We start from the raw sequence: 9,534 nt of genomic DNA on the forward strand, positions 1-9,534 counted from the left end.
TTCTACTGCTCATCCTGGGGCCTTAGGCAAGATATTTAACCTTGTTGGGTCTAGTTTTCTCATCCGTAAAATGGGAGTCATCAGAATGGAAATGTACCTCAGAAAGCTGCTATGAGGATCAAATGAGTTAAACACAGAAAAATACTTAGCACAGTGCTGGACACATTATTAGTTCCAAGTAAGTGATATTACTGCAGATTGAAGCAAACATACAATTCGCTCCCGTGTCAGGTTCTGTCTATATGGGGTACTCAAACTTGAAAAATAGCTAACAAAAGGTAGACAGAAGTGCTGCATAGAGTCAATTTATCAGTACCTCATAAAGCCTGACGCTTTCTTCCATGATCTCATCATTGTCACTGGGGAATTCTCCGGCACTTTCTGAGCCTCAGATATGAGGTGAGGAAGTGGCACAGGTTGGGCAAGGATGCTACATGCACTTGAACATTTCACTCATCCTGCTGGTCTCATCCTTAGTCCACAGACATTATTAATGGAGCAGGCATTTCTCTTCCACAGCAGACATTATTAATGGAGCAGGCATTTCTCTTGCAGGATCAGGCACTCTTTCTGCAGAGCCAGGACAGAGTCTCAGGCTCTTTTTCAACTTCCTGTCCCAGATAGCCATGTTGGCAAAACCTCTCTGTGGAAACTGGCCTAGGTTATTTTTAAGGTTCCTTCCAGCTTCAAAAGTCTATGAGTCTAAAATTATATCTAGAATTTGAAAACGCCGTTCCAGTTGATCTCATTGGAAAATTACAACACAAGAATCCACTACGATCGCCAGGGAGACTTGACTAGCACTCCTCAGATCCAAACCCTTCAAGCCTGCATTCAAGGACATCTTGGATTGAAAGTTTGCTTCTCCCTTGTTCTGCCATATGTACTTCTTCTCCCTCACATTACTTATAAACAATGAATATTTAATTTCTAGAATAATTCTGTTAATGGAGGCTTTCTGCTTCTAAGGTAGCACATTACATCTATGGATAAGCATTTCTATTAAAGCATTCTTTCTTGTATTAGACCAAATTAATTTTTTTTTAAAGATTTTATTTATTTATTTGACAGAGAGAGACACAGCGAGAGAGGGAACACAAGCAGGGGGAGTGGGAGAGGGAGAAGCAGGCTTCCCGCTGAGCAGGGAGCCCAATGCAGGGCTCGATCCCAGGACCCTGGGATCACGACCTGAGCCGAAGGCAGACGCTTAACCGACTGAGCCACCCAGGCGCCCTAGACCAAATTAATTTTTATTGCTTCTTAATCTTCCTGCCAGATTAATATCAACTATGATTGAATTTACTGAATATCTATCTATCTATCTATCTATCTATCTATCTATCTATCTATCCAGCTCTTTTTCCTGCTCTGGGTTTTCATCACCAAATAAACCATCCATAGGCCTTTGAATATTCTTCCAAAGGTACAGATGTTTTAATCCTTTACCATTTCAGTTGCCCTACTATGGGTACTACATATGGTTTGACTGGTGTCCTCTAAACTTTCCATCTCATAGTCTCTTACCTATACTTGGTAAGTATCTCCTTTCTTCTTTTTGCCTCATTCTTACATAGGCTTATTTGAAAACAAAATAATACTGTTTCTTAAAAGAACAATCTAAACTAGTCTCTGGGAACATTTACACAAAGTCAGTTGAGACTTGATGAAAGTTATCTGTAATACACGTGGGTCTAAACTAGCAAAAGTGTCTATTATGAGGGCATATTAGCATTGGACAACATGTAGGCACCTAACCTTTCTCTCAATTCCAAGGCCTTTCTGTATTCAATGCCTACTTGAAGTGAAACACTGCTGGTTTGCAATGGGGCTCCAGGACCATCTATACTCAATTCCTTCCCTCTTTTGAAAACTACCAGTAGAGGTAGCGTTATTCATAAGTGAAAAACAACAACAACAAGTGTTGTGTAGAAATATATTAATATTGATATTACTACCAGTATTCTATTACTACTTCTACTACTGGCACTCTTAACATTAAGGAAACCTTGCTCAACACCAAGGTCTATGGTAAGGGTTTTACATGGATGCTATAATTTAATTTCTAAATAATTCTGTGAAGGGTGCCTGGGTGGCTCAGTTGGTTAAGCGACTGCCTTCGGCTCAGGTCATGATCCTGCAGTCCCGGGATGGAGTCCCGCATCGGGCTCCCTGCTCGGCAGGGAGTCTGCTTCTCCCTCTGACCCTCCTCCCTCTCATTCTCTCTGTCTCAAATAAATAAATAAAATCTTTAAAAAATAATAATAATTCTGTGAAGTAACTATCATTATTCACCTCTATCATAAAACAAAACACAAAACTAGGATCCAGATGTAAAATGAGTTTGGAATTTCACCTACAGTTATTGCAGGAAGGGGGTAATATTGGGGGCATTTTTTTTGCTGAGAAGGAGACACTGTTAAAAGTCAACATTAAAAAATACTGGCAAGTAGCTCGAGGATATAATAAAGTTTGGTCTGACTTCAGAGGCTGAGCGCTGTAGAGCTTCAAGCCGCTATAGTACACTCCTTCTATACTGCTAGACTACTCAAAACTGCAAAGAGAAGAGATAAAGATAACTTTCAGGCGAATGTGCTGGGGTTATCTGGAAGCTTACGGTGCTTAATGAAGACAGTGGGCTCAGGTAGATTCAGACACTGCTTGAGTCCTTAGAGGAAGCTGAACTTTTTCATTTACTCTTTGGTCCTTTTGATGATTAACCTGTCCCCATCTTCCCACTTCATTGTAAGAAATAACTCCCTGCTCCATGTTGCCACATAAAGATCTGTGCACATGTTGTTTAGAAATCTCAAACTTAGTGGATAACCATAGCCACGTATATTCATATGTGCCTTCTGTGTAATTATACTGATTTTGTGAGAATTCGGGCTTATTCCAGGAATAGAAGAAAATCCTAGGTGCAAAGATTTATTTTCCATGCATTCATATTGCGACTTTAATGAGTTTGGAAAAAAGTTTCACTGCTTAAAAGATTTTTAACATGGTTAAACCTAGGACATTTCAAGTGGTGTCAGTAAGAAACATGCATCTTTTTCTCTCTGTGTATGTGTGTGTTTATGATTAAAGTATCAGTTTATGTGGCATTTACAGTACTTTCTAAAATTATGTCTTACCTTTCAAAATAAATCACAGGCAGGGACATTCAATGTGTTGATTGTTTTGACAATAAATATCTCTGGCCCTAATATAGGACAGTCAGTTTTCCAATGATAGGAACCTGTGAAAGAAAATTTCCAAGAAGCACTCTAAGGTTACTTAGGTTCACTGATTCTTGGACCAGACAGGCATTTCTGGTGACCTACAGTAGATTGACCCTAACAGTGAGGAAGGATTCAGCATTATTAATTTATGTTGATGATGATGTCAGGATGGCTAGGTGTTTGTCATGAAATAAATGAGAAATAAGGCCCCACAGGGACCCTACATCATACCAGTAAAAGAACCTCCTCAGTATGACTGCCAAGTTTCCACGTGAGTTTCTCATTTAGAGAAGAACGATACACTGATTTTTTTTTCACTAGTTTCTTATTAACTTCATGAATAAAACAAAGCCAAACTTTAATGATGATTTCATTGACCCAGTCCTATTTTGTCACCATTAACTGGCATTTATTGAGGCCCTATGAAAAAAACTGACTTAGACATTCTATATGACTGACAAATAGAAAAGAAATTATGATCTCTGACCTCCAGAAGAGCAAGTGTGGAAACAATGAGGTTTGTAATCTCTAAAACTCATGCTCAATGCCCAGCTCTGCCAGTACTTACTGGTCCAAGAGAGCCTCTCTGGGCCTCAGCTTACTCACTTTCACATAAGGAAAATTATGCCCATCTCACAGGGTGGCTGTGAAGATTAAGTAAAATCATCACTGTCACACATCACATGGAACAATCCATGCCTGGCACATGATAGATTCTTGATAAGAGTTCACCCACACCTCCCTTTCTTTAAAGGATTAACTTCCTACTAATTTAAGAGACAGAATAGATACAGAAAAGTACAAAATGACAGAAAATGCTGAAAAAAATCTCCATTTTAATGATTGAACCTATAACATAAGTTATATAAGGAAAGAAAGAAAAATAAAATAAAAACATCAGGATGACTCTAATGTATCAGAATCATGATCTTTGCAAACATTGAAGTCATTTCTAGAAGGATTCAAATTTTAATTTATATTTTTAAATTCAGTGAATCAAATTATTGACTTAAAAGTATAAGCTTAAAATGCTCCATATGAAAACTGAATAATGTGTGTGTATGTGTGTGTGCATGTATAAACTTTAATACCAATAATCAGTAATGCCATAGGCAGGTCTGAGACCCAAGAGGGCAGTTAACTTCCGAGCCAACTGTCAGGATCTGTGTAAATGGACTTAGCATCTTATACTGCCTTGGACCAAACAGATATCATGATGGTAACACTAGTAGTAACTCACTACTAGTGACTTACACTTTATTTTTTCCTTTCTCCTTTTGGTTTATTAATGTTAAGGAGTTTCCTCCTTTGGTATAGATTGTTGTCATCTTGACAAATGGATGATGAGGGATATTAACCTGATATCCTGCTCAAATGTTATCATTTTAAGAACAATAATAAATAGGCGCCTGGGTGGCTCAGTCGTTAAGCGTCTGCCTTCGGCTCAGGTCATGATCCCAGGGTCCTGGGATCGAGCCCTGCATTGGGCTCCCTGCTCAGCGGGAAGCCTGCTTCTCCCTCTCCCACTCCCCCTGCTTGTGTTCCCCTCTCTCGCTGTGTCTTTCTCTGTCAAATAAATAAATAAAATCTTAAAAAAAAAGAATAATAGACATAATTCTCAATTTAGTGCATAATAGCAATTCTGTTAGCAATTCATATTTTCCAAAGATGTTTGTGTATGTATATATGTAGTTCATATATTATTATTTTCATTGGTGTCATTTGACATGTAAGCAATCTAGAAATCAGAACATGAGTGTACTGGCAAAGATCTCGCAGTTAAGCCATCTCATGATATTTTCTTTAACTGTCCTGCTTTTGCTCTCTTTCAAAGATGATAATCTGCTGTGGGCCACTCATTTTTAGCTTGATTTATTCCATGACTGTTACCTGTAACAGGCATGGTTTCATCAATCATAGATTAACTCACAAGGAATTGTAATAGCTTAAAATATAATGCAGTGGTTTCAATTTGATTAGCACAAATCAGATTATAGCCTGTGAATAAAATAAGTATGTTTGGATTCCTTTAGGTATCAACTGTCAGCCCAAACTCTAAAGACAAATAAACAAAGACCCTCAAACCTTCAACCCAAAGGCACTTCTCTGCTCATTTCCTAACCTAATGGACACTAAAGGCCTTGTAATATCATTTTCATGCAAATGTCAAAGAAAAGACAATGTACTACCACACCCTTTGTTGAATTCCTACTTTGTAAAACTTCTTTTAGAAATTTCAATTATTTTTAATGTACAGGGCAAAACTATCAGAGAGGAATTGCAATCTCTCTGTGAATTCTGGATGATGATATTTAAAGGTTCACAGATAATAATAACCTTACCAAAGGATGAAGAATCAGAGGAAGAGGAATAGGTTTTAAACTCAGATCTCTAGACTTCAAAACTTAGGTATTGTCTTTCTTTTACTACCTTCTTCTATATAGTAAATCAAATATTCCTCCTATTGGCTGTCATCAGGCTACATTTTTAAATCTGTATTCATTTTTTTGGCTCATAGTCATCTGGGTGGCCTAGGCATTTTCTGTCCTTTTTACTGCTCTTCAGCAGAAGACACAATTAATAATCCACACTAAAGGGCGCCTGGGTGGCTCAGTTGGTTAAGCGACTGCCTTCGGCTCAGGTCATGATCCTGGAGTCCCTGGATCGAGTCCCACATCGGGCTCCCTGCTCAGTAGGGAGTCTGCTTCTCCCTCTGACCCTCCCCCCTCTCATGCTCTCTCTATCTCATTCTCTCTCTCAAATAAATAATAATAAAAAAAATCTTTATAAAAAAATAATAATCTACACTAAATTGTGTGACACTAGAGGGCATTACTATGTGTAAATAACATACTTAAACTCCTCTAAAAAATGAGTATTAATGTGTAAATAACATACTTAAATTCCTCTAAAAAATGAGTATTAATAAATGAAAATAAACACATCTCAGTGTAGGTCAGATCTGTGTGTATCTGTGTTTCCTAAAAAGCAGCATGACTGTATTCCTTTTTTTGTTGTTGTTGTTTCTAAAGGAAATCTTATATCTTACAAATATTCACATTTTAAGATGTATTAATTTTTTTATGTCTGACAAAATCTTATAGTTGAACATAAGGTTCATTTTGGTTTTATTTGTCATTCAGGTGATCAGACAATTCCACAAAGATGAGAAGAATATCCTAAGAAAAAGCTAGAGGCAGTTTTTAATACCGACTCCAGGCTAAATCTTAGTAAAGGATAATTTTGCTTTTTGATAGTAGAACTAGCAGTTTGGTTGAATCTCTATCTAAATAGAAATTTAATAGTGCTTATTTCATGCTCATATGGTCAGGGTTTTGGTCCAATTTGTTTGTAATGAGTTAGAGTAACTGATGTGCTAATCACTGTTAATTAAAAGTGGAGTTTCCATTTGGCTATAAAACCCATTAGAGTGCATGTTAGATGACCTGATTCACATATTTGAACCCTTAAAATGAGACGGAGGTGGTAGAAAATCTATTTGATATATTGCCAGAAGTGTCACTAAATTCCTTCAAAACAGATTTGCCCTGAAGATCAGAAGGCCTGGGTTCTATTCGTTACTCTATTGCTGTTTTTTTTTTTTTTTAAAGATTTTATTTATTTATTTGAGACAGAGAGAATGAGAGACAGCATGAGAGGGAGGAGGGTCAGAGGGAGAAGCAGACTCCCTGCCGAGCAGGAAGCCCGATGCGGGACTCGATTCCGGGACTCCAGGATCATGACCTGAGCCGAAGGCAGTCGCTTAACCAACTGAGCCACCCAGGCGCCCTCTATTGCTGTTTTGTTCTGACATTTGAGTTTTGGTTCTTGAATCCTCAGACTCAATTTTCCAAGAGCAAAGGATGGAATAGGATTACATAATGTGTAGGCCCACTTTTTTGTGATTCTGTAGCCAAGATTCAAATGTAATTCAAGGGTTTGACTCTCTGCTCAGCCACTTTCTAGCTCTGTGATCTTGGGAAAATATATAATCACTCTGATCTTCATTAAGGAGTAAGGATGACACGAGGAAAAGCATGGTACTTGCATGGCATTGGTGCTCAACTACAGGTCATGACAATGATGAATTAAAAAAGAAGATGATGATGATGGTCAAGAGATATAAGGAGGAGGCGGGGCAACAGGATAAGGAGCTGAAGAGAGGAAGAAGAGTATTCAAGAGGGAGAAAGAAAGAGATGCTAGAGTTTATGTATTTTACTTGTATTATAAAATTATGAAACTTTAATAATATAAGTAATTTCTTAAAAAGAAAAAAATCCTGGGGCGCCTGGGTGGCTCAGTCGGTTAAGCGACTGCCTTCAGCTCCAGTCATGATCCCAGGGTCCTGGGATCGAGCCCCACATTGGGCTCCCTACTCAGCGGAGAGCCTGCTTCTCCCTCTCCCTCTGCCTGCCACTCTGCCTACTTGTGCTCTCTCTCTCTGTGTCAAATAAATAAAATCTTAAAAAAAAAAAGAAAAAGAAAAAAATCCACACAAATAGGCACTGAAACATAATCTAGTGGAGCTTTTTCCAAAACCTTATTCACAAGATTCTGCTAGCAAGTGTTAAGCAAACACGTATTTCATGGTGGACTAAGATTACTTAAAGAAAATGATCTACAGTAAGTAGGGCCTCCCAGAATTTCCAGAATATTAGTATATATAGTGATTCCTCTAGACTATTTCCCTGAAATGTCTGTCCTTCCTTCCTTCTTTCCTTTCTTCCTTCCTTCCTTTGCTCTCTCCCTCCCTCCGTCCCTTCTTTCCTCCCTCACCTTTTTTGATAGGGTGTGGGGGGAGGTGGAGTTTTGGAGGTCATACAGGCCCAGTACTCTATAGAACAAACATTAGAAAATATTAGAATGATGAAAATAAGTAAAGGTTTGGATCCTAGAAACCTGATTGGATGCTCACTCCTGTCATTTAACCATGTCACTTAACCAAGCAAATCCTTGTGATTGTGAGTGGGGAAGATGATCCCTTTTTTGAAAGACTATTTTGAGAACTAGAATCAACACAGGCAATGATATTAGCAAGTGATAGAGACTCAATAAATTAATGGTAATAATATGATAGATTCCAGGTGCGCCTCCTCTTGCTGAAGCACAAAATAGAGGAAATTGTGTCTATTCTCCCATTTTCCACTTGAAATCCATTTGCTATAAAACATCAAAGACTGATTCCCATATGTGGAACACTGTGGAAATACTTTGTTGTTGTTGATTGGTTCCTTCTTGAAATAGAATGAGAGGAAAATGGAATGGAAAACTAAGGGGAGTTTGATGCCCCAAAGAGTAAGATCGAGGGGGTGGGCAGAATACACATGCTGAGGTTAATGTTATTGGAAGTTAACTGATTCTTTCTGGAGGATGGATATCATTTGCAGTAAAGCAGCTGCCAAATGTGGTAAAATATCAGGATAGCTGGATCTGTCAGTGAAACAAGCCAATGGGAACAGACCTTATCCTGCAGGGGGCATGATTAAAACCAGAGCCATTTCACAGATAATCCATTTATAAATCATGGTAATAAAATGGCCATCATGACAGCAGCTCAGTCACATTTTTTCACAAGCTCAGCTGTATCCAGGCAACCAAAACATCTGAACTCAGATGAAAAGAAAGGCAGGCTGGGGTTCCAGGAGTCGGGGAGCAAGATCCCACTGTCTGGTTCTCTTTTCCCATCAGAGAAGGTGATGTGCTGATGGCTAAAGGAGCTTTATATGACCCTGGTCACTACAGTTCACTTTATGTGCATGCCAGAATCCATGGACATCAGGAATTTAGGTGTTTCCCAACTCTTTCCTCAATCTAGCAACTGATAAATGGGGAATTCCAAGGCCCATTATATCCACGTCCAATTTTGATCCATTCCTTGCTGTGAGAGATTCAACTGATCAGCAGGAACTGGAGAGAGAGGAACATATGGCTGAAATCCAGGTATTCTCTACTCAGCTGTTTACATGTGTAATTGCAAATCAAGAGTGGCTGAGGTATTATGGAGAAGAGGTTCTAATAAGCATCATTACAATAACTATTATGCACTATAATGCTAGCAAAGTGTGTGTCTTTCCCTCTAAGGAGAGACAAGCATCGCTTTTTCTATGCAACCCATCTCTGCAAACTTCTGATGACTGAGCTGTCATGACTCAGCAGGGATTTAAATATTTAAAATAAAAATACATTTTATCAAAGCCTTTTTCTTTGTTTTTTTAAGCCCTATAATGCAAATAAATCTGTATAAATCCCATTACATGACTTGCTTTAATGGAAAAATCAAATATGGATTATTAAACATAAATTTATAGATATTTA

Source organism: Mirounga angustirostris, unplaced genomic scaffold, assembly GCF_029215605.1.
Source record: "Mirounga angustirostris isolate CCGP_5_RB_7025 unplaced genomic scaffold, mMirAng1.0.hap1 SCAF_16, whole genome shotgun sequence".
NCBI lineage: Eukaryota > Metazoa > Chordata > Mammalia > Carnivora > Phocidae > Mirounga > Mirounga angustirostris.